The 23,880-nt window shown below is 52.5% G+C and overlaps 1 pseudogene; it reads left to right on the forward strand.

Moving 5' to 3' along the window:
* The window catches only part of LOC134434248 (olfactory receptor 14J1-like), an 84,194-nt pseudogene that overhangs the window by 2,823 nt on the left and 57,491 nt on the right, over positions 1-23,880 (forward strand).

The following is a 23,880-nucleotide window of genomic DNA, read 5'->3' on the forward strand; positions in this document are numbered from 1 at the left end:
ACATCCTAGTTGCTGCGCCATCGGCAAGCCAAGTAGATCACCTGGTGTCCACAATCACGGAAACCCTTCAGGCCAACGGCTTTGAGATCGCGAGTGCAAAGATCAAGAGAGGACCCTGCATGACCTTCCTGGGAGTGGGGGTCACAAGCTCCTATGTGACCCCCCCCAAGGTGAAGGTCTGTCGAGACATCAAGACGCTCCACGACATACAACGCCTGGTGGGATCGCTGCAGTGGCTTCGCAACATCGTCCTAATTCCTCCCGAGGTCATGGACCCTTTACATGACCTCCTGAAAGGAGAGCACCCCTGGGATCCCAAGGAGCTGACACCACAAGCAACGAGCCCCCTCAACTTCATCAAAAGCCAGATGTCCACTGGCACACTTGCCAAGTGGAACCCAGCCATGTCACTGGACCTGTACGTCCACTTTACACCAAAGGGGGGAGTGGGAGCACTGGCCCAAGGACCTTTCGAAAAGTCCCGACCAATCAAATGGGTTATCCTCGGAAGACCTGCTCATGCATTTTCCCCGGGAATTGAATGCATTGCTAACCTCATAATGAAAATCGCCTTGAAACACCTAGGAACCGAGCCGACAAGCATCCACCTTCCTTTCCGCAAGCAGCCGACCTTGGAGTCAACCACAGTATCGGAGCACCTAGCCCTCGCTCTCACCGGCTTCAGAGGAGAAATCTCCTACTCCGCCAGACCACCCTGGACTCAGCTGCTGACCATTGTCCCCATGGACATGCCGCCAAAGGTCATGGACCGACCTAAGCCATGACCAACGGTCTTCACAGACGCTTCCTCCACAACTTCAACCGCAGCAGCAGTGTGGCAGGCAGGAGAGCAATGGCACTGCGTCAAAGCGTGTGACCCCACACTGTCATTGCAACAACTGGAGGCAGCAGCAGTGGTCTTGGCATGCGGACTCTTCCAAGATGAACATCTCAACATTGTAACGGACTCTATATTCGTGGCAAGGCTCTGCCTAGCCATGGCAGGACCAGATGTGTCAACATCTGCAGCAGCCCTAATGCTGGAAGAAGCGCTCTCCTCGTGACAGGGCACCGTGTCAGTCATGCACATCAACAGCCACGACCCAGTCAAAGGTTACTTCCAGATCAGCAACGACAAAGCGGACACTGCAGCAAAAGGCGTATGGACGTTGCAGGAAGCTCATCAACTGCACGAGTCACTCCACATCGGAGCCAAAGCACTGGCGAAGAGATGCGGAATCTCAACAGCGGATGCAAAACATGTGGTAGCCACCTGCCCTCATTGCCAGAAGTCACCCCTATGGACCTGTGGGGTCAACCTGAGAGGTCTCAAGCCTTCAGAGATCTGGCAGTCGGACTTCACTTTGTGTCAACTGCTGAAGCCCCGAGCATGGCTTGCAGCGACAGTGGACACTTATAGCGGAACGATCATAGCCACACAGCACCACAAAACTAACTCCAAGGCCACAATCAGCACTGGCTGACAGTCATGGCTTGGCTTGGTATCCCCAAACAGATCAAAACTGACAACAGCTCCAATTTCACATCCAAACCAGTGCAAGAATTCGCCTCAAAATGGGGCATCACATTAGTTCAAGGTATCCCGTATAACAGTACCGGGCAGGCCATAGTTGAGCGGGCAAATCACACCCTGAAAACCAAGCTAGAAGTGTTGGCGAAAGCAGAGGGCTTTGCCAATTCCATTCCCCAGGAGATCAGGCGCGTATACTGGCAACCGCTTTGCTAGCACTGAACCAATTCCCTAGGGGAGATGAAACAAACAGTCCCGTTCAAAAACACTGGGCCAACCGAACGCTGGAGGAGGGCCCGCAGGTTGTAATTAGAAATGAGCTGGGTGAGTGGGAATGGGGCTGGAGGCTGATGCTCACGGGCTGAGGGTACGCAGCTGTCAAAAAGGACAGCAAAATCAGGTGGTGTCCACTTAAGTCAATCAAGCCCGACCTTCACAACGAGCAGAATGAGTCTGATGAGAGTTGCAAGTTTCTGTTTACAGGATATGCTCATGGGGCGTCCTCGTGACGTGTACATCCCCGTTCCAGAGGAAACTGACAGACCACCAAGCCACCAGGCAGCGCCGGAGAGACCCGCACAGGTGAGACCCAAGCATCAAGGGTGTTTCTGTGTGATTTTGCTGTTGGGGCTTGTCACCAGAGGGCAAGCCAGCCCAGACCACCTCCCCCATCGGCCATTCAGGTGGGTCATGCGACACCTTAGTAGTGACAAGGTGCTCAAAGAAATCACCACACCAAACGCCCCATCCTTCGTGCTCCGCATTACTGACCTGTTTCCAGGACAACCAAAGGTAGACCCCTATTCCCCACACGCCACACACATGTACCTATCCTACTGGTGCCCAGCTTCAAACCCTGGGAAAAGCTACTGCAATCACCCAGGGTGGGGATATTGTGGGCACCGGGGCTGCGAAACCATTGTTACAGATGCCAGACGATCGGGGCCTGGGTGGGAGCCACAAGAGCCCGACAAATTCTTACAGTTCACCTGGGCACCCACCGGCTGCCAAACACCCATCTTCCTCCAGGGAAGTTTCTAACGAAACCATCATAAAATCCCTAAATTTCAGAAATGCACTGACTACAACATGACGGTTTTGCCAAATCACCCTAGTTGGGCCATAGGCAGAATGTGGACAGTAGTCCTTCAAGGGTCGAAAGAGAGGGTGAATGTGCGAATTATCAGGCTCCAACCGTTGGCACCCTGAGCGGTCAGACCCAACAAAGTGATTAAAAGTGCACAGAAAAAGAAAAACACGACCTACCCCAAAACCTTGCCCACAAAGGTCACCAGTATCCCGACCGGCCATGCGGAAGCCTTTCAGACAGGCCATTCAACCGGGTTGGACTCAGACCCAATCCTTCGCATGCTAGAAGCTACCTTTCTATCCCTGAACGAATCCAACCCTAACCTAACCGACTCCTGCTGGCTTTGTTACGATGTCAAACCCCCCTTTTACGAAGGATTCACTTTAAACACTCCCTTCAGTTACTCCACAGCCGATGCCCCTCACCAGTGCAGATGGGATACCCCCCACAAAGGAATCACCCTGAGTCAAGTCACAGGCCAGGGCAGATGCTTTGGCAATGCAACCCTAGCTAGGCGGAAAGGCAACGTCTGCACCGAAGTTGTGAAGCCCGACAGGAAAAACAATTAGTGGGTAGTCCCATCCGCATCTGGGATGTGGGTTTGCCAGGGATCTGGAGTGAGTCCCTGTGTGTTCCTTCCCAAATTCAATGACTCTAACGACTTTTTTGTCCAAGTTCTGATTGTTCCTAGGGTCCTGTACCACTCAGATGAAGAAGTGTATCACCTTTTTGAGGAACCCAGCCGTCTCCACAAAAGAGAAGTAATAACAGGCATAACTATCGCAGTGCTGCTGGGCCTAGGAGCAGCCGGAAATGCAACGGGTGTCTCAGCCCTAGCGACCCAACACCAAGGACTGTCCCAGCTGCAAATGACCATCGATGAGGACCTGCAAAGGATCGAGAAATCCATTTCCTTACTAGAGAAGTCAGTCTCCTTATTCTCAGAAGTGGTCTTGCAGAACAGGCGAGGCCTGGACCTCCTGTTCATGCAGCAAGGAGGCCTGTGTGCTACCTTGAAAGAGGAGTGCTGCTTCTACGTGGACCACACGGGAGTCTTTAGAGACTCCATGGCGGAACTCCAAAACAGACTGGCTCAGAGACAGAAAGACAGGGAAGCCCAACAGGGTTGGTTCGAGTCCTGGTTCAATCAATCACCATGGCTGACCACCCTGATTTCTACCCTAATAGGTCCATTGGCAATGCTACTTTTAGCTGTCAGCTTCGGACCATGCCTGCTGAACAAGCTAGTCTCATTCGTTCAGACCCGCCTGGAACAAACCAACATCCTGTTCATAGTCCGGCAACAAATGCTGTGAGTTCAACCAGGGAACACTGCCAGTCACAAGATTTTCTAAACTTGCCTGGCAAAAACTTACTCAGGTTTACCAAACCCCTTTCCCTTTTTAAGTTACAACCCTATACCTCATTTCATTTCCTATGTATATGACTTCCTCGTTCATTTGTGAAAAAGGTGGGGGGAGATGTGGTAGATAGGGACAGGTGATCGGAAGATCACGCGATGTGACGGAAAGGCAGGATTCCATTTCCCCTAATCCCCTGAGATAAGAGATCACCCTAGGAATGTAACTAGGAATGTATTCCCCCTAACGATAGTAATGCTGGTAACTTTCCACTCCTTACTAACCGTAGATAGTACTGCAGACCCCCTCTGACGTAGAGAGACCCCTTAGACTATAAAACCCCACGAGATGAGACAATAAAGGCCTTTGACCGTCTACCACATTGGTATCTGCGTGCTCTTTGGCCCAAGCGACCCTGGTGAGTTTGGGTTGCCGTGCTGCTCCTCGAAACCAGGTCGCTTTACCTTATATCAGAAGGCAACACCCATCTACCCCGTGTGCTCCATAGACCCTCGTTATACGGGCGCATACAACTCCCACCATCCCCCGCGCCCCGTTGAGCCCCATTATATCCGCGCCTACACCTCCCATCATGCCCTGCGCCCCATAGAGCCCCGTTATACCCACGCATCCACCTCCCATCATCTCTCACGCCCTATAGATCCCTATTATATCCGCGCCTACATCGCCCATCATCCTCCGCGCCACATTGAGTCCCGTTATATCCGTGCATACAACTCCCATCATCCGTCACGCCTCATAGAGTCCCGTTATATCCGCGCCCCATAGATCCCTATTATATCCGTGCATACGACTCCCATCATCCCCCGCGCACCATAGATCCCTATTATATTTGCGCCTCCAACTCCCATCCTCCCCCGCTCTCCATAGAACCCCGTTATACCAGCGCATATATCTCCCATCATCCCCTGCGCTCCATAGACTCCCGTTACATCGGCACTCCATTGAAGCCCCAAAACAGATAGCCTTCAAGAAATAATGAGTTAAAACATAGAATGTGAGGCATTTGAAGAAAGCATAGCATTTAGGAAACACATAGAGCAATAAATCGGCTAAAGCATGGAACACAATGACAGGAAAGAGAGGGACAGGGGAACTGATGGGCTAAGCATGTTCAGAGCCAACAATGTCAAACTGACCCTAAGAGCCTTGCCAAGCCATGGGGACCAAGCCAAGTACACCGGGAATTGGCCAAATTAGGAAAGGGGTTCAAAGGTTCAAGGAGGAAGACTCATCAGGAGACCCCAGCCCATGATGAAGGCAACCGGAACGACCACCAAGATGATCCTCAAAAGAGGTATCCCTGCCCATGCTCCGCCTACACCACACCCCATATGAATATTTATGCAAAGATGTGATTATGTATATGATCTGATGTAATCCTATATCCAAAACTGTATAAAAGGCTTGCCTTTGTTACGGGAAACTTAGAAATCCATTTTGTGATTTCTCCGACGTGTCGCAATAAAATACCTCCTGCTTATCTGACTTAATCTGAGTCTCTTAGGCAGTTATTCTCGCCTTTTGGGGCAAAATTCGGCATCACCATAGATCCCTATTATACCCATGCATACAACTCCCATCAACCCCTGCGGCCCATTGATCCCATTATACCCGCGCATACAACTCCCATCATCCCCCGTGCTCCACAGACTCCCGTTATACCCATGCCTCCAACTCCCATCGTACCCCGCGCCCCACAGATCGCCATTAATTCCCTCCCACACCCCAAAACCCCCCCAAAACCAGGAAAGAAACCCAAATTTATTTGACCACCAACACTCAGACACCTCCAAGCTCCCAAATCCTTTAATATTCACAATTTTCTCCTGTTTAACCCTTTCCTCCCACGCCGTTCAGCTCAGCGGGTTTGACTGAGCTCCATCTGCTCCATGGGGGTTTTTGGGGGGATTTTGGGTTTTTGGGGTCCCTCAGAGCAGAGCCCGGCCCCGCTGGGTGAGCAGGACCCCGAATCTCCGTTTCAGGGCCAGGCGGTGCCGTGAGAATTTGTCATCAGGGGAGAAGCGGGCGGGGTGGGCCGAGCGTGTGGGGAGCCTGGCCGGGGACACTTTCTGAGGGGAAAATTACACAAAATGCTGTAAAACACAGCAAAATCCTACAAATTACCCGAAATCCACCCCAAATCCCCCATCAGGACAAGCAAACTCCCCCCAAATCCCCCTAAAACCCTTAGAATTCCCCCCAGATTCCTCTCCTCGGGACACTCAAAATTTCCCGCCAAATTCCCCCCTCAGGATACCCCAAAATTCCTCCAAAATCCCAAAACTGTCACCTCAGGACACTCAAAATCCCACAAATTCCCCCCAAAATGCCCCAAATTCCCCCTCAGGACACCCAAAATCCCTCAAATTTCCCCAAAATGTCCCAAATTCCCCCCAAATTCTCCAAATTCCCCCAAATTCCCACTCAGAACACTCTGGGCACTCAAATTCCCATTTTTGGACCCAAATTCGCCCTTTTTGGTGCTAAATTCTCCTTTTCTGGTACACATTTCCCTTTTTTGGACCCAAATTCTCCTTTGTTAGTCCTAAATTTCCCCTTTTTTAGTCCCAAATTTCCCTTTTTTTAGTTCCAAATATTCCTTTTCTGGTACAAATTTCTCATTTTTGCCCCAAATTCTCCATTTTTAAACCCAAATTTCCCTTTTTAGCCCCAAATTCCCCATTTATGGACCCAAATCCCCCCTGTTTAGTCCCAAATTCCGCTTTTTTAGTCCCAAATTTCCTTATTTTATTCCCAAATTTCCCTTTTTTAGTCCCAAATTCTCCCTTTTTAGTCCCTATTTCCCCATTTCCAGTCCCAAATTCCCATTTCTTATTCCCAAATTCCCCCTTTTTCTAACAAATTTCCCCTTTTCACCTCACAACTCCAGTCCCAATTCCCCCCTCAGCCCACCCAACCTCTCCCTCATCGCTCCCAAACTGCTCCCAAGGCACCCAAACCCCGCGGATCCCCTCAGAACCCTCCCCAAAATCCCCAAAATCGCCCAAAATTGCCCAAAATTTGCAAAAATCGCCCCAAAATCCCCTCGGTACCTTGAGGGTATAAATGCGCTCCCCGCGCTCGTTCTCGTAGCACTACAGGAACATGGCAGCGGTGGCGGGAAACAGAACCGGAAGTCGCCTCAGGATTGAAGGAGATGTGGGCGGGGTTTATAACGGAAGTTGGTGAAGGGGGTGATGGGAAATGTAGTCCCGAAAAGGGAGCAGGAGTACAGAAGGGAAGTGCGCGGGGTTGAAAGTGGAAGCTGAAAAAGGGGATGATGGGAAATGTAGTCCCGGAATGGAGCGGAGTACAGAGGGGAAGTGGGTGGGGTTTAAAGCGGAAATTGGCAAAGGGCGTGATGGGAAATGTAGTATCGAAAGGAGCGGGAGTACCGAGGGGAAGTGGGCGGGGTTTGTAGCAGAAGTGAGCGAAGGGGATGATGGGAAATATAGTCCCGGACAGGAGTGGAAGTACCGGGCAGGAAAAAAGAGGAATTTGGGACCAGAAAGGGAAAGTTTGAGTCAAAAAAGGAGAATTTTGGTCTAAAATGGGAATTTGTGCCCAAAAATGGGAATTTGGGCACTAAGGGGAGGTTTGGAGCCAAAAATAGGAATTTGGGTCAAGGAAAAAAGAATTTGGACCAAAAAAGAGGAAATTTGGGTCCAAAGAGGAGAATTTTGGATTAAAAAATGGAAATTTGTGCACAAAAAAGGGAATTTGCGCAACAACAAGGGGAAATTGGGTTAAAAAAATGGAGATTTGGGCTGAAAAAAGGGAAAATTTAGGTCCAAAAAGGAGAATTTGGGACTAAAAAAGGGAATTTGGGTCCAGGAAGGGAAAGTTTGGGACAAGAAGAAGAATTTGTGTCCAAAAATGGAGAATTTCGACCAAAAAAGTGGAATTTGGACGAAGAAAATGGAAATTTGTGCCCAAAAAGGGAAAATTTGGGTCCAAAAATGGGAATTTTTGTCCTAAAAGGGAAATTTGGGTCCAAAAATGGGAATTTTTTTTCTTAAAAGAGAAATTTGGGTGCTAAAAGGAGAATTTTGGTTGAAAAAAGGAGAATTTGCTTCAAAAAAGGGAATTTGAGCAACAAAAAGGAGAAATTTGGACCTAAAAAGGGAATTTGGGTGAAAAGAGGAAAAATTTTGGCCAAAACTGGGAATTTGGGTGCTCAGATGGGAAGTTTGGACCGAAAAATGGAAATTTGGGACTAAAAAATTGAAATTTGTGCCCAAAAAAGGGAAATTGAGCAACAAAAAGGGGAATTTGGGCTGAAAAAAGGGAAAATTTGGGTCCAAAAAAAGAGAATTTGGGACTCAAAAAGGGATATTTGTGCCCCACAAATGGGAAATTTGGGTCCAGGCAAAAAGAATTTGGACCAAAAAAAGGAAATTTGGGGAGAAAAAAGGGGAATTTGGCGCCAAAAATGGAAAGTTTGGGCTCAAAAAGGGGAATTTGAGCAACAAAAAAGGTAAATTGGGTTAAAAAAAAAGGGAATTTGTGCTGAAAAAAGGCAAAATTTGGGTCCAAAAAAATGGAATTTTTTTTGGGGAAAAAAGGGAATTTCGACACAAAAAAGGGGAAATTGGGCTGATAAATGAAGAATTGTCGCAGAATGAGACCTTTGTCGGGGATGAGCCATTTGTCGGGTGCAGGGAAAACTCGGACACTCAATATGAGTCAGCAGCAAGTTCCGTTTATTGAAGAGAGCATCAGACACTTATCCAGCAAGTAATGAGCTCATGAATATTCTGTGAGCCAAGCGATCTATTGGTTAAACTAAACATCAATTCTCCCTCATTCCTTTGGGCCTACGTTCTCTATTTCCCACGTCTCTCTGTCCACTCGTTATCATACCCAGCCAGGCCCAAGGACGCGCTGTCTTGCAGGTGCAGGACTCGGAATTAGCAACAGCCTTGTGCTTTTCCAGTCTCTGATCAGCGAAATTCCCAACAGGTGGGGACTGAGGACAGCAGAGGAGAACCCTGGGAGGGACTGAAGGGTGGTGTCAGAGACGGTGAAGCCTTTTGACATAGTAGAGAAAAGCAAGAAAAAGCCCAAATTAATGCCAAGGGCACCTGGGGAGGCCCAGATTCAGAACAAATGTTTTGCGGAGAAAAGAAGAAACCTCACAACTTTGTAAAAGTTGTAAAGCCTTGTATGCTTTTATTACGACGCACGCCGGACGCAAGCCCCCAGAAAGGCAAGCGTGCCTCTGAAGACCTTGGGTTTTCTTTTATCCCCCTTCCAAATGCATATGCATACAGTTTCACAATAAGTTCATACATATTCATTCCGTGTGACATTTAGCACCAGTTCTTCTTTATCAAAAGAATTTCTATGTCTGGGGCAGATTGAACTTGTGGTCATTTCTGTTTTTCTTTCTCTGTCTCCTTGTTGTCTCTAAAATGTGCCTTTTCTTCAGCTTTGGCTCCACAGACTCTTCACCTCTTCCAGACACTTCACCTAATTCAGAATAAATCTTTACTCTGTCTCACAAAGACAATGGAGTTTCTCTCCCAGGGAAGGGCTGTGGTGCAACAAATCCCCCAGAAGGAGCCTGGGCCAGCCCCAGGCTTTGTGTGGGCAGGCAGAGGCAGGCAGGAGGCAGAGCTGTCAGCAAAGGAAGGGCCCAGCCAGGTGGGGCAGCCGGGGGATGCCAACAGCCTGCAGGGACAGAGGCGCAGGGCAGGGACACCGTGGGACAGCCTGGGCTGCACAGGGCACAGGCATGGGCAGCAGCTGCAAGACAGCCCTGCCAGAGCCAACTTGGGCAGCACTTTGGCCATGGCTGCTGGGCCTGGGCCTGAGGCAGGAGCAGGAGACAAGTGACCCTTGCAGGCCTGGGGCCTCATTGCCTCCTTGTCCCTGCTCAGCAGCCTGGCAGGGGCCGCCCCATGCTCCTGCCCTTGCCATTGCACATCCCCACAGGCCAGTGCCCATCCCGGCAAGAGCCCTGAGCAAGGAGGGAGGGACAGCATCTGCCTGGCCAGGGGCTGGGGCTCAGGCCTGGGCCCTTGGCATTCCTCAAACACATCCAGCTTTGCTCAGCACCAGAGACACCTTGGCCTTGTTTGTCCCCAGCTGTCATCACTGCCTGCTGTGTTCTGCTCTAACTGGAACCTGGGGACACTTTCTCAGTTGTGTCCATCAGTGGGACTCATTTAAACTTCAAGAAACTTCAGAATTTCATTTTAAATTTGAGTTCTTGAGAAGTTTTTTGAAGACTCTCTCAGGGACTGAGTCTGATGTAAACAACACCAAATCCCCTAGAGGCTCATTAAATTCCTTGTGCTGTTTCTGTGCTGCTGAGCTTTAAAGGAACAGCTCTTCCCAGGCCCAGCTCCTCTCCCAGCCCAGCAGGGCTGAGGGCTCCGTCTGCAGGCACTGAGGGGACAGGAGCCAGGCAGAGACAGGCTGAAGGCAATCAGGATTGGGAAGACATTGAGCTGAGACTTCACTTGGGGAAAGATCTTCACAGCCCTGTGCATGGTGAGTGTGTGGGTGCAGGGCAATGTCCCCTGTGCTCCTGGAGGGATCTCCTGAAGCTGAACCAGGACAGGACTGATGTGACTGTAAGGATGGCACTGCTGCTGTTTCTGCTTTGGGGGAGGCTGTGCTGCAGAGCGGGGCTGCCCTGGGCACCGTCAGAGGGACAGGGCAGGACGGCTCCGGCTGCCAGGGACGGCTGCAGGGGGTGAAGCTGGAGCTGCAGCCAGGGCTGTGCAGAGCTCCAGCTCATGCCCAGGGTGACTTTTCATGAGCTCATTCAGGGCAGGAGTTTCCTGCTTGGGTCTATGCTTTCCTGAATCTGTGCTCCCACTTTCCCTGGCTCAGCTTGGTGGCAATAGAAAATTAACTCTGCAGGGCAGATCAGGGCCTGAGACACTTAAACCATCACCCTGAGGATTCCTGGGCACCTCAGCAAGTGCCTGCACCTGCCCAGCCTCCAGATCCATGCAGCATCACCTTTCCATGGTGCCCAGGCTGGGGGAGCTGTTCTTTAATCCCTGCAGGGCCCCGCAGCTGCAGGGCAGGGCTGGCCCAGGGGCTGGGCTGGGCTCGGGCAGCTCTGGCAGGGAAGGAGCCCGGGGCCACAGGAGCAGCTGGGGCTGGGACAGCTCCAGCAGCAGAGCCATGGGCAGGCAGGGAGGGAGGCAGTGCTGAGGGAAGCCCTGCTGCAGGGCAGATGTGGCACCTGCCGGGCCTGCCCTGCAGGGCAGACACTGCCCTGAGCAGCACAGCTCTTGTGTCCCCTCGCAGCCAGCACAGCCCTCAGCCCGGGGGGCTCAGGGCCCTCAGTCCCTCCTGGGCCGGCAGAGCAGCCCCAGAGATGAAGGGCATCTCTGCAGCCATGTGCCCATTCCCTGCTGACCAGGGCCTGAAGGTCACTGTCCTGCCCTGCTGCTGCCTGGCAGGGGCTGCGCAGGGCTGGCCAGGGAAAGGCTTTTCCTCAGGCCCGGCTCTCTCTCTCTCCTTGCCTTGCCCAGGTGCTGCTGGCATTGCTGAGGGGCTCTCTGCAATGGCAGTTCCAGCTGCAGGGCCAGGCCCACCCCTTGGGCTCCTCCTGTGCTAGCTCAGCACAGCAATGGGGTGTCCCAGCTCCCTGTGCCCGGGCAGCTCTGGGCAGGGCAGCCTAGGGGGCTGGCACTGAGCCCACTATCCTGAATCTGGTAAAGGCAGGAGCCACTTTGTGTGCCAGGGATCCTCTGCTCTCAGCAGTGTCTCCTGGCTGTCCAGGGTAACATGGGAGTGGATTTCAGAAAGGTGCAAGTGCAGGGCAGCTGGAACAGGAGAGAGGGACAGAGCAGCTCCCCTCAGTCTGCACTAAGCCTCAGACAATCCTCCTGCCTCTCTGGACTCTCTGTTCTCCCCAGGTGCAGCAGAATCCCTCGCTCTGCCTTCTGTTATCCCCATCCCTTCACCCAGGCAGTTCTGCAGCCTTACAGGAAGATTCTTTATCCAAGCCTGAACACCAGGACAGGGCCCTGCTCTCACTGTTCCCCTGCACTGACTGGGGGTCAGGGCTGACTCCCAGGTGTCCTGCAGGCCAAGGTCCAGCTCCTCACACAGCATTGGCCAGCAGCAATCAGGGCTCCAGCAACAATGGTGAAGGAAGATCTCCTAGACATACACAAGGGGGAGGTGCGTAGTGGAAAAAAAGAGGCTACGACAAAGAGTTTTGATTTTTCTGTGAGAAATTTCCCCTTCATTGCCGTGTCCTTCCTCCTTCTGTACGTTGAAATGTGCAGACACAGCAAATGTCCAACAGCAGCTCCATCAGGCACTTCCTCCTGCTGGCACTGGCAGACACGCGGCAGCTGCAGCTCCTGCACTTCTGCCTCTTGCTGGGCATCTCCCTGGCTGCCCTCCTGGGTAACGGCCTCATCATCAGCGCCGTAGCCTGCGGCCACCACCTGCACACGCCCATGTTCTTCTTCCTGCTCAACCTGGCCCTCAGCGACCTGGGCTCCATCTGCACCACTGTCCCCAAAGCCATGCACAATTCCCTCTGGGACACCAGGGACATCTCCTACAAAGGATGTGCTGCTCAGCTATTTCTGTTTCTATTTTTCATTTCTGCAGAATTTTCCCTCCTGACCATCATGTGCTATGACCGCTACGTGTCCATCTGCAAACCCCTGCACTACGGGACCCTCCTGGGCAGCAGAGCTTGTGCCCACATGGCAGCAGCTGCCTGGGCCAGTGCCTTTCTCTATGCTCTGCTGCACACAGCCAATACATTTTCCCTGCCCCTGTGCCATGGCAATGCCCTGGGCCAGTTCTTCTGTGAGGTTCCCCAGGTCGTCAAGCTCTCCTGCTCCCACTCCACCTTCAGAAAAATTTGGATTTCATTGTTTGTTGCCCCTTTAGCTTTTGGCTGTTTTGTGTTCATTGTTTTCTCCTATGTGCAGATCTTCAGGGCTGTGCTGAGGATCCCCTCTGAGCAGGGACGGAACAAAGCCTTCTCCACCTGCCTCCCTCACCTGGCCGTGCTCTCCCTGTTCCTCAGCACTGGCTTTTTTGCCTACCTGAAGCCCCCCTCCTTCTCTTCCCCATCCCTGGATCTGGCCCTGTCAGTTCTGTACTCGGTGGTGCCTCCAGCCCTGAACCCCCTCATCTACAGCCTGAGGAACCAGGAGCTCAAGGCTGCGATGTGGAGACTGATGACTGGAAAATTTAGAAAACATTAAACTTTTTGCCAATCTCTGCATATCTCTTGTAATAAAAGTGAGATTTGAAAGTTTTTGTTGGATTGCTTATTTTCCCCCTCTGTTTTAATTTTTAATATTCTCCCTATTGTTTCTTCCATTTCTAATTTTCTTTCTCTCCACCTTCCCAGTGCCCCCAGACAGTGTCAACATGAGCTGTGTTCTCAGTGTCTTTAAATGAAATAAAGGATCTCTCAGCAGAATTTTCACCAGAGATCTCCCTTTGTTCCTTCCCTGGAGCTGCAGCAGCAATGTCTGTGTGCAGAGCTGGGGCAGATCAGGGCTGGCCCAGCAGCTGTGCCCAGCAGCAGCAGCAGCACTTGAAGTTGCCAGTGCTGCTGCCGTGGCCCTGCCCTGCTGCACTGGTGGCCCTGGTGTTGCTGCAGGGCCTGAGTGCTCTTGGGGCCGGGCACAGCCCTGGGGGTGGCAGTGCCGGGGCTGCAGCAGGGACAGGCCATGGGCACTGCTGGGGCAGCGCTGACACCTCAGCCCAGGGCCTGGGGGCTCCAGGCTCCTTGCCCAGGCTCTCTCAAGAACACGCCCAAGCCAATGCCCAGCACAGAAAAGACCCCTGAGCAGCCCCAGGCTGGCCGTGGGCACGCTGGGGGCAAACAGCATGGCTGGGTCTCTGCAAGGGCCCTGGGGCAGACGGGAAGGAGCAGCAGAGCAGGGGCTGATCCATCCCCAGTGCGCTGCACAGCCCAGGGCAGCGTCCCAGAGCGTCCTCATGGAGCTGTCAACAACATCCCCCCTCTGAAGCCCTGGCCTCTGCCCCAGCTCACACAGGTGCCCCATCCTTGCAGGCACAGACACGGCAGCACTGGCTCAGGAGCCCCTGTTTGCATTGCACAGAGCAGGGGGAGCACCCCCATGCTGTTGGTGTAGGGACATGAACCTGAGGGAGCACAAATGCCATCATCCCCTGGGGCCAGCAAGGGCTGGGCGACACCAGGGAAACCACTCAGCTTTGTCCTGGCCTCTGCAGTCACCCAGAAAGTTTGTTCCCATGGGTTGGGATTTTCCTGTCCCACTGCAGACGCTGTTGCTCAGAGCCAGGGCTGCTTGCAGCCACCCCCAAACTGCCCTGAGCATTTCCTTGGCTTCACCTTCGCTTTCTTTCCCCTTTCCTGATCTAGATCACTTCTTCTTCCACCCCTGTACCCTCCCTTCAAACAACCCATCCCTGTTTACCCTTTCCATTCTGGCCACACTCCCCATTGCAGTTCCGGACTTGGCACCATGGGAATGTCCCTTGGGCAGCAGGATCATCCTACAAGTGCTGCAGGAATTGTCTGCAGGCTCCTGCAGTGCCTGCTGCTGCTTCCTTGCCAGAGGCACCCCAGGCCAGGGGGGCACATCTGGGCTGCTGTGTCTGGCTCTGGGGCTCCCTGTTCTGGGCAGCGAGGAGGGGCTGCAGCGGCTCTGCAGTACTGACAGGATGGGCTTTGGGGCTGGCAGGAGAAGCTGAGGGACCTGGGCTGCTGGAGCTGCTGAAGAGGACGCCCAGGGCTCCTCCTTCAACTGCTCCAAGGGTGGTTCCAGAGAGTCACAGAAACAGCAAGGTTGGAAAAGACCTTGGAGATCATTGAGTCCAACCTCTGCCCTGACACCTCCTTTTCTCTGTGAGCCTCCTCTTCTCCAGGATAAACAACCCCAGATCCCTCAGCCGCTCCTGACAGGACTTGTGTTCCAGACCCCTCCCCAGCCTTGTTGCCCTTCTCTGGACACACTCCAGCCCCTCCATGGCCTTCCTAAATTGGGGGCCAGAACTGGACACAGCACTCGAGGTGTGGCCTCACCAGTGCTGAGTGCTGGGGAAGAATCACTGCCCTGCTCCTGCTGGCCACACCATTCCTGATCCAGGCCAGCAGCCATTGGCCTTCTTGCCCACCTGGGTACACTGCAGGCTCATGTCCAGCCTGCTCTCCATCAGTGCCCCCAGGTCCCTTTCTGCCTGGCCGCTGTCCAGCCACTCTGTCCCCAGCCTGTAGCACTGCAGGGGTTGTTGTGACCAAAGTGCAGGACCCGGCACTTGGACTTATTAAACTTCATCTTATTGGACTCTGTCCATCCATCCAACTGTTCCCGGTCTCTCTGCAGAGGCCTCCTACCTTCCAGCAGATGGACACACGCTCCCAGCTTGGTTTTATCTGCAGATTTACTACTGAAAGTCTCAACACTCTCATCCATATTGTCAGTAACAATATTGAGCAGAACTGGCTCCAGCAGAGACCCCTGAGGGACACCACAGGTGACTGCTTGCCAGCTGGATGCAGCAGCATTCACCACCACTCTCTGGTGTAAAATTCACCGCCACTCAACTGGCCATCCAGCCAGTTGTAGGTGTTTAGTGCATGCCCCTCGTTCTTTCAGAGAATATTAATAAACTTAATAATTTCATGGTGAGTAGTGGTGTTCACAGAGGTCCTAGAAGAGGGAAGAGAAAAGGATCTGACTCCATGTTTCAGAAGACTAATTTATTATTTTATGATAGATATTCTATTAAAACTATACAAAAAGAATAGAGGAAAGGATTTCATCAGAAGGCTTGCAAGCAAAGGCGAAAGAATGGAATGATAACAAAATCCTGTGTCTGACCAGAGAGAGACAGCTGGACTGTGACTGGCCATTAAATAGAAACAATGACATGAAGCCAATCACAGATCCACCTGTTGCATTCCACAGCAGCAGATAATGATTGTTTATATTTTGTACCTGAGGCCTCAGCTTCTCAGGAGCTAAATCCTGGCAAAGGGATTTTTCAGAAAATATCATGGCTACAATGGTCGCTGTGCCCCAAACAGCCTCTGACCACCTCTGATCTGCCACCAGCCCTTCTCTGTTTGTGACCAGCAGGAGACAGAGCTTTCTTTGGCAGTGGGAATTGCAGGAAACCTCCCCCAAGTGCACCTTGGAAGGTTCAGGCTGGAGCTGAGGAGAAAGCAAAGTCCCTCGCAGGGCAGAATGTTGGTGCTGGAGGTGTGGCAGCGTGAGGCTGGGCCATGGCTGGGCTTTGTGTGCCAGGAGCCGGCAGCGCTGGGTGCAGGGAGCCCAGGGAGGGCCCAGCAATGCTGGGTGAGAAATGCTGGGGCACAGCGAGATGGGCGAGTGCAGCCAGCCAGGGCAGAGGAGCAGCATGCCCAGGGGGCACAGCCTGCAGGACAGATGGCCAAGGGCTGGGCAGGGCTGGCAGGGCCACAGGCACCCAGGCCTTTGTGCCCTGGGCTCAGGCAGCACCTCTGGAGGCCCCACAGGAGGAACTTTCCTGGCAGGGGCTGCACTTTGCTTCTCCCTCGGCCTCCCTGGCAAGGCTGGCAGGGGCTGCAGGTTGATGCCATTTGTCCTTGCTGCCCCTCACATCCCCCTGGCCCACCAAGAGCCCCGAGGCAGCCGTGAGGGACAGGCCCTGCTGGCCCAGGCTGGGCTCAGGGCTTGGCCTTTCTGCTTCCTGCAGCCAAGCCAGGCCTTGCTCAGCATTGCAGTTCCCTGCTCAGAGCCTTGGGCTCCCTGCAATCCTGCCCTCAAGGATCTGCTCTCACCAGGCCCTGGGCAGCCTTGGGCACTCCCTGCCCTCACTGGGGCACAGCCATGCTCCAAGGCACTTGGAGTTTTGCTGCTGACTACTTGAGCAGTTTCTTCATCCTTCTCTGCGTGCCTGAGGCTCCTTGACCCAGCCCCAAATCCAGCGTGGGGCTGATTAAAATACAGAAAGGCCTCAGGAGCTCTTTGTCTCCCTTCCATTGCCTTTGACTCTCCAGGGCTTGTGCAGTGATTGGAGTCAGTTTGGAGTTGTCTTCAGGAGGAAGATGTCAAAATGCTCCTAATGATTTTTGTTTTTTTAATCACATCAGTATTTTTTTTTATTTTTTAGGTATGAGAAGAGGGGATAGAAGCATTCCCCAAGTGATCTGGATGCTGAATGTCTCCTTAGGAAGTCTGGGCATGGAGAAGAATGAGCCCCTTGCAGGCTGAGCCTGTTTGGACAATCGGCTCCTAACCCCCAGCCTCACCATATTTGACAACGCCCACCTGGGACTGACATCCCAAAAAAAAAAGAAAAATTTTAGCATTTTTCGTTATAAATAAAATTTATTAATAACAGAATTATGATTATATTATTTTAATTTAGGATAGTCTTAGACAATATTTTAATTACCTAATTGGTATATTTATATTAAAATTGGATACATTTCTAGCAACCAAGAAAATTATTCATCATTGGTTCTAAGTAACACAATTCCTTCATGAATTAATTAAATAATTTCTATTGGATATTTATTTCTTTCTCTTTATGTTAATTAGTTATATTTGTAGTCTTTTTGTCATCTTTTTTATCATGTTTTTCTCAGATAGGGTTGGGGAGGCGTGCACTTCGGGGTCCCTGGTGACATTTCTGGGGCACATTTGGGGCAGTTTTGGGTGTGGGGAGGGAATTCAGAAGGAACTTGAGGGTCTGGGGCACACTTGGGGGAGCCAGGTGGGCACTTGGAGGGGCACTCAAGGATTCTGAGGGACAGTTCGGGGTCCGGGGCAGCACTTGGGGGTCCAGGGGGGCCCTTGGAGGTGAGGGAGGGGAGTTTGGGGCCGTTCGGGGTCCGGGCGGGCACTTGGAAGGACTCGAACGGGGCTCTTTGAGGCGCGGGGTGTGATGGGAGTTGTAGGCGCGGGTATCACACGGTTTAATGGGGCCGCGGAGCATCACGGGAGTTCTGGGCGCAGCTGCAATGGCTCTCGATGGGGCGCCGGGCATGACGGGAGATAAAGTCCCGCCTGAAATAGCGCTGGTCGTGCGCCGCGGAGCATGATGGGAGCTGTAGTCCCGAAAGTGGTTGGAACAAAATGTTTGGGAGTCCAGGACGGCGCTTGGGGGACACCTTTGCGTCCGAGCCCCGACTTCAGATCCTCTGGGGGAACGTAAACGGCACGGGAGCCCTTGGGAGGAGCTCGGAGAGCTCCAACCGGGCTCTTCAGGGCGCGGGTCGCGGCAGGAGTTTTAGGCGCGGGACTGTGTTCTGGGGGCTCTGGGTACACGGGGGACGAGAGCAGATGAATTCCCAGAAGTGGCTGTACCGGGCATCTGTGGGGGTGGGAGCACTCAGGGGTTCAGGGGTGCTTATGGGAGTCCCGAATGGGCGCTGAGGGGACACTGAGGGATCCTGGAGTCTTTGGGGGACACTTATGGGACAGATGGGGACCGATCCCGGAGTTCTTTGGAGCTCGGGGCATGACGGGAGTTTTTCTCCCGGCTTCCATGGGGCTCAGTCGGGCCGCGGGGCATGACGGGAGTTGTAGGCAAAAAGAAAATTTGCTGCCCGTGTGAGCACCGCCCTCAAGCCCGGATCCCTGGCGCTGATTGGCTGCGGCAGGTGATTGGCGGGAGCTTCAGAAAATGGGATACAGTGGAGATGGGAACAGCCAATTCACCCTCCTCCAGTCCCTCCCAGTAAAGCCCAGTTCATCCCTAGTACAGACAAGTGTAACATCAGTGAAGCCCAATTCTTCCCCAGTAGAACCCAGTACAATCCAGTACCCCTCCAATCCCTCCCAGTACAGCCCAGTCCATCCCAATACACCCGAGTTCATTCCCAGTCGTTCACAGTTCCTCAGTGTCATCCAAAGTACCCCAGTGTCCCCAGTCTTCCCTACAATATCCCCAGTGTCCCCAGTTTCTCCCAGTATGCCCCAGTGTCACTCCCAGTATGTTCCAGTGTCTCCCACAGCGTTCCCAGTGTTCCCCAGTATGTCCCAGTCCTCCCCAGTGTTTCCAAGGACAGTTTAATTTCTCTCGGTGGCCGTGGCAGCCAAACCCAGCAGTGGGGTCAGTGCAGTGCCCATGGCCACAGCCCCTTGCAGTGGCCCAGTGCAGCTTGGGCTGATGATCCACCCTCACAGCTGGCCCAGGGCAGCTCTGCAGTTCCTTTGGTGGCACCTGGGGCTGGCACACACCTGAGCAGTGTGTCTGTTTGCAGTGGGGAAACTCAGGAGTTTGAGACTGCTTCAAAAAATCCCAAAAAGTGAAAACCCCTCTTAGGCTGAGTGCAGCCAGCTCTGCAAGCACAGCAGGGCCCAGGGGAGTGAGGACAGACAGGATGGGGCTGGACAATGTGGAGCAAGGTTGTCCACACTGGGTCAGAGCTCCAGGCACAGCTCCTGTGAGTAGGCCAGAGCTGCTGAGGAGAGACCCTGGGTCAATATCAATCACAGAGTGCTGCATTCAACTCTGATGTAAACAGAAATAAAATAAAATACATCCTTTTAAACAGGAATGCGTATTTTTTACAAGTTCTTTGAAATCTTTCTCCATAACTGGACTAGGAAAATTTTAATGACCCTCTCAGGGCTTTTGTGTTGTTTACATCAGACTCAGTCCCTGAGAGTGTCTTCAACAAACTTCTCAAGAACTCAAATTTAAATTTAGACTCCAAATTTTCTTAAAGTTTTAATGGGTCCCACTGAGAGACATGACAGGGAAAGTGTCCCCAGGTTCCAGTTAGAGCAGAACACTGGAGGCAGTGATGACAGCTGGGGACAAACAAGGCCAAGGTGTCGCTGGTGCTAAAGCAAAGCTGGATGTGTTTGAGGAATGCAAAGAGCCCAGGCCTGAGCCCCAGCCCCTGGCCAGGCAGATGCTGTCCCTCCCTCCTTGCTCAGGGCTCTTGCCGGGATGGGCACTGGCATGTGGGGATGTGCAATGCCCAGGGCAGGAGCATGGGGCGGCCCCTGCCAGGCTGCTGAGCAGGGACAAGGAGGCAATGAGGCCCCAGGCCTGCAAGGGTCACTTGTCTCCTGCTCCTGCCTCAGGCCCAGGCCCAGCAGCCATGGCCAAAGTGCTGCCCAAGTTGGCTCTGGCAGGGCTGTCTTGCAGCTGCTGCCCATGCCTGTGCCCTGTGCAGCCCAGGCTGTCCCACGGTGTCCCTGCCCTGCGCCTCTGTCCCTGCAGGCTGTCGGCATCCCCCGGCTGCCCCACCTGGCTGGCCCCTTCCTTTGCTGACAGCTCTGCCTCCTGCCTGCCTCTTTCTGCCCACACAAAGCCTTGGGCTGACCCAGGCTCATTCTGGGGGACGTGCTGCACCACAGCCCTACCCTAGGAGAGAAACTCTGTCGTCTTTCTGTCTGTTCTGGGCCTCCCCAGGCGCCCTTGGCGTTAGTTTGCCTTCTTCTGGCTGTTCTCTACTATGTCAAAAGAATCCACCATCTCTGACACCACCCTTCAGTCCCTCCAAGGGCTCTCCTCTGCTGTCCTCAGTCCCCACCCCACTGAGCACAGAGCTCCTCTGTCCCTGTACAGTTCTCATATGCTTGAGGCCATGGGTGCCTGGACAAGAAGGACAGTTCTTTTCTACAGGAAGAAAACTGCAGAGCCCCAGGGTTTTGAAAGGAGATCAGAGGCGCTCATCAGACTCTAAGGCAAGCCAGACCTGTCTGTCCTTGCTGCTTTTGTCTGAAAGCAACCTGTGGAGAGTTTGGTTCAAGCATGGCTTACAGAAAGAGGCCATGAAGGCATACAGTTGAGAGAAAATTAAAAGGTAGTTGTAAAGCAGTTCCCAGGCTTAGTTCTATAAACAATTAGGCTCTCTCAAGCATCACTTTATAAACAATAAGCTTCTCAGACAGTCTTCCCATAACTAGTAAAACACTCTGTCCCTGGGCTCTCTGGGAAAAGATAGCTGCCTGGGAACAGATATGGAAGTTTTGGGAACCTTTCATATCACAGTGGGAACGCTAGTCCTATTTTTAATAAACAATCATAGGTATTGTAAAACAAAAGGAGTGGTTAGAGTTTTCTCTGTTAACCTATCGTGAGCTTGGATTTTTGCAATATGCATGAAGTTAATTAACACTGTTACATAAAGTGGCTGATCGATCAATTAATCGGAGTTCGATGCATCAATCAGATGGTCATCCCCCTTCACTTCAATAGCAACCCTTGGTGTTGATGGAAGGAGGCCAGGACATCAATTTGATCATCACAGGCCCAATTTTATTGATCAGTACAGCGGGTTAAATACAGTTAATAATGAGCTTCATACATATTTCAAAAGTTGATCTCAGGATTGGTCAGTTACATATCAGCACCTACGCCTACTTCTGCATTCCTATGGTTCTACTTTTGATACTTTCTACATATTCTCAGGATATATTCAGGAATAATCTCTACTCCCTATCCTCATGTTGCAGCAAGGTCACTGCTGACCTTTCCTTTCAGCTTGCTGACTGCTGACTTTCTTCCTTCAGCTGAACCAGCGGCATTATATCAGTATGGCCTTTCTCAGCTAACCAATTATTAATAAATCTCTCCACACCTTGGATATTTGGGGAGTTTTGGAGTGGAATTCAATTTCAGCCACGAGTGCCTACACCAGAATGACAGTTCTTCTCCACAGGATGGAAAGGGCAGAGCCCCAGTGTTTCAAAGGCTGATTAGAGGCAGCCCCAAGGAGGCCATGGCCAGCGAGACCTGTTTGTCTTGGCAGCTTTTGTCTGGGAGCAGTCCTTGGGTAGGTTGAGTTTGGGAGGCCAAATCCCAGTTTTGTCCATGGGCACCAGGACAAGAAGGAGTTCTTTTCCATAGGAAGGAATGTACAGAGTCCCAGTGTTTCACAGGCAGATGAGAGCTGGCCCTCAGGATACCAAGGGAACCTAGACAGTCCTGGCAGCTTTTGTCTGGGACCTATCCTTGGATATAAGGAATTTTGGGTGCAGATTCCCAGGCTATGGACACCTGCACTTGAAAGATGATTTTTCCATGGAAAGAAAATCTTGGCCCCCCAGCGTTTTGAAGGCAGATGAGAGGTGGCCCCCAAGATGCCAAGTCCACCCAGAGCTGTCTATTCTTGCAGGTTTCATATAGGAATCATTCTTTGATATAACTGAATTTGGACATAGAATCCCAATTTCAGCCATGAACACCTGGAGGAGGAGAGTTTTTTCCCACAGGGAGGAAAGCACTGAAGTCCAGGGTTTTAGTGGCAGATGACAAGCAACACTCAACATGCCAAGGTCAGCTGCACCAGTCAAGCCAAGCCAACCAGAACTTTTCCATGTTCTTGGATCCTTTGGTCCCTGCAGCATCACAATGGCCTCTTGGTTCCATGAGGCCTTGCAGTGTCAAAATAGTTTCCTTGGTTCCATGGGACTCTGCAGAATGCCACAATGGCCCCTTGGTTCTATTGGGCTCCCCAGGATCACAATGGACCCTTGGTTCCTCAGGGCATGGCTGTGTCACACTGGCCTCTTGCTTCCATGGGGACCCATAGTTTCACACTGACCCCTTGGTGCCATGGGGATTCAGAGTGCCAGAATGGTCTCATTGATTCCATGAGTCCCCTCAGTGTCACAAAGAGCTCCTTTGTTCCACAAGGCCCTGCTGAGCCCCTTGACTCAATGAGGCCTCAAAGTGACATAATGGCCTCCAGGATTCCATGCAGCCCTGCAGTGTCACAAGGGCATCTTGGTCCCATGAAGCCCTAAAGTACGGAATGGCCCCTTGATTCCACTGGGTTCTTCACTGTCTGGTCAATTCTCAGTTCCATGCAGCCCTGTAGTGTCACAATGGTCTCCTTGTTTCCCCAGAGTCGGAATGTCCCCGTGGTCTCATGGAGCCCCAATACGATCCCCTTGATTCCATGAGGCCCTGCTGTGCTGCAATGAGCCCTTAGTTAAATGAGGCCCTGCAGTGTCACAATTGCCCCTTGGTTCCAGTGGGTCCTGAAGTGCCACAATGGCCTCCATGGTTCCATGAGGCCTCAGAATGTCACAATGGACTTTTGACTCTAGAAGTTTCCATACTACAAACAACAGTCTCCTTGGCTTCACAGTGTCATAAGTGACCCTGGTTCCATGAGGTGTCTGGCCTCCCACAGCCTCTCAGAGACCTTCTCCCCGTCAAGGTCCCCAAGAGCCCTTCATGGCCTCTCAGAGCCCCTCATGGCCCCTAAAAATTCCTCATGGCCCCTCAGGACCCCTCTCAGCTCACGGCCTCTCATGGCCCCTTCACAGCCCCCACAGCCCCTCATAGCCCCTCATGGCCCTTCACAGCCCCAGGCCTGGAGCTCCTCCCAAAGGAGAAGGGGTTGGGCCCTACTTGTTCTCCTTTTATTTTGGTCCCTTCACAGCCACGAGTAAAGAAAGGCTAAAATGGAGCCTTTCCCCAGCCTTTCCCTCGGGGTTAACGGCAGACTGAAGCTCTGTACAGGCACTGATACGAGTGCCACCATCCCTGCAGCCGCCAGGCCTTTGCTGTCCCCCCGTGTCCGTTCCCTGTCCCTGAGTCCCGCCCGGCTCTGGCAGCAGCAGCAGCCGCAGCGCAGGGGGTGCCGGCCCGGCCCAGCCGGGGCTTCTGGCCAGGAGCAGCAGTAGCACCGGCCCCTTCCCACCTGCTCCTGCCTCGGCTCCCAAGGGCTTTTTCCAGCTCAATTCTGGACTAGAGGAGCAATCACCCACACACAGCCCTGACTCCTCAGGGCCCACCTGTGCTGCCCTGAGCCAGCCCTCAGAGAAAGAAAGGATCAGGTTCCAGCCCTGTTTTCCGCTTTGTTTTACTCACCCTGAGGTGACAGCAGGAGGCTGCTGTTGCCTTTGCCTTGGGAATTGGACACCATGGCTGTTCTTGCCATTCTTCTGCTTGCCATTTGAAATTTATCCGTAAAACTGCAG

The sequence above is a fragment of the Melospiza melodia genome, unplaced genomic scaffold (assembly GCF_035770615.1).
Source record: "Melospiza melodia melodia isolate bMelMel2 unplaced genomic scaffold, bMelMel2.pri scaffold_34, whole genome shotgun sequence".
In the NCBI taxonomy this organism is placed as follows: domain Eukaryota; kingdom Metazoa; phylum Chordata; class Aves; order Passeriformes; family Passerellidae; genus Melospiza; species Melospiza melodia.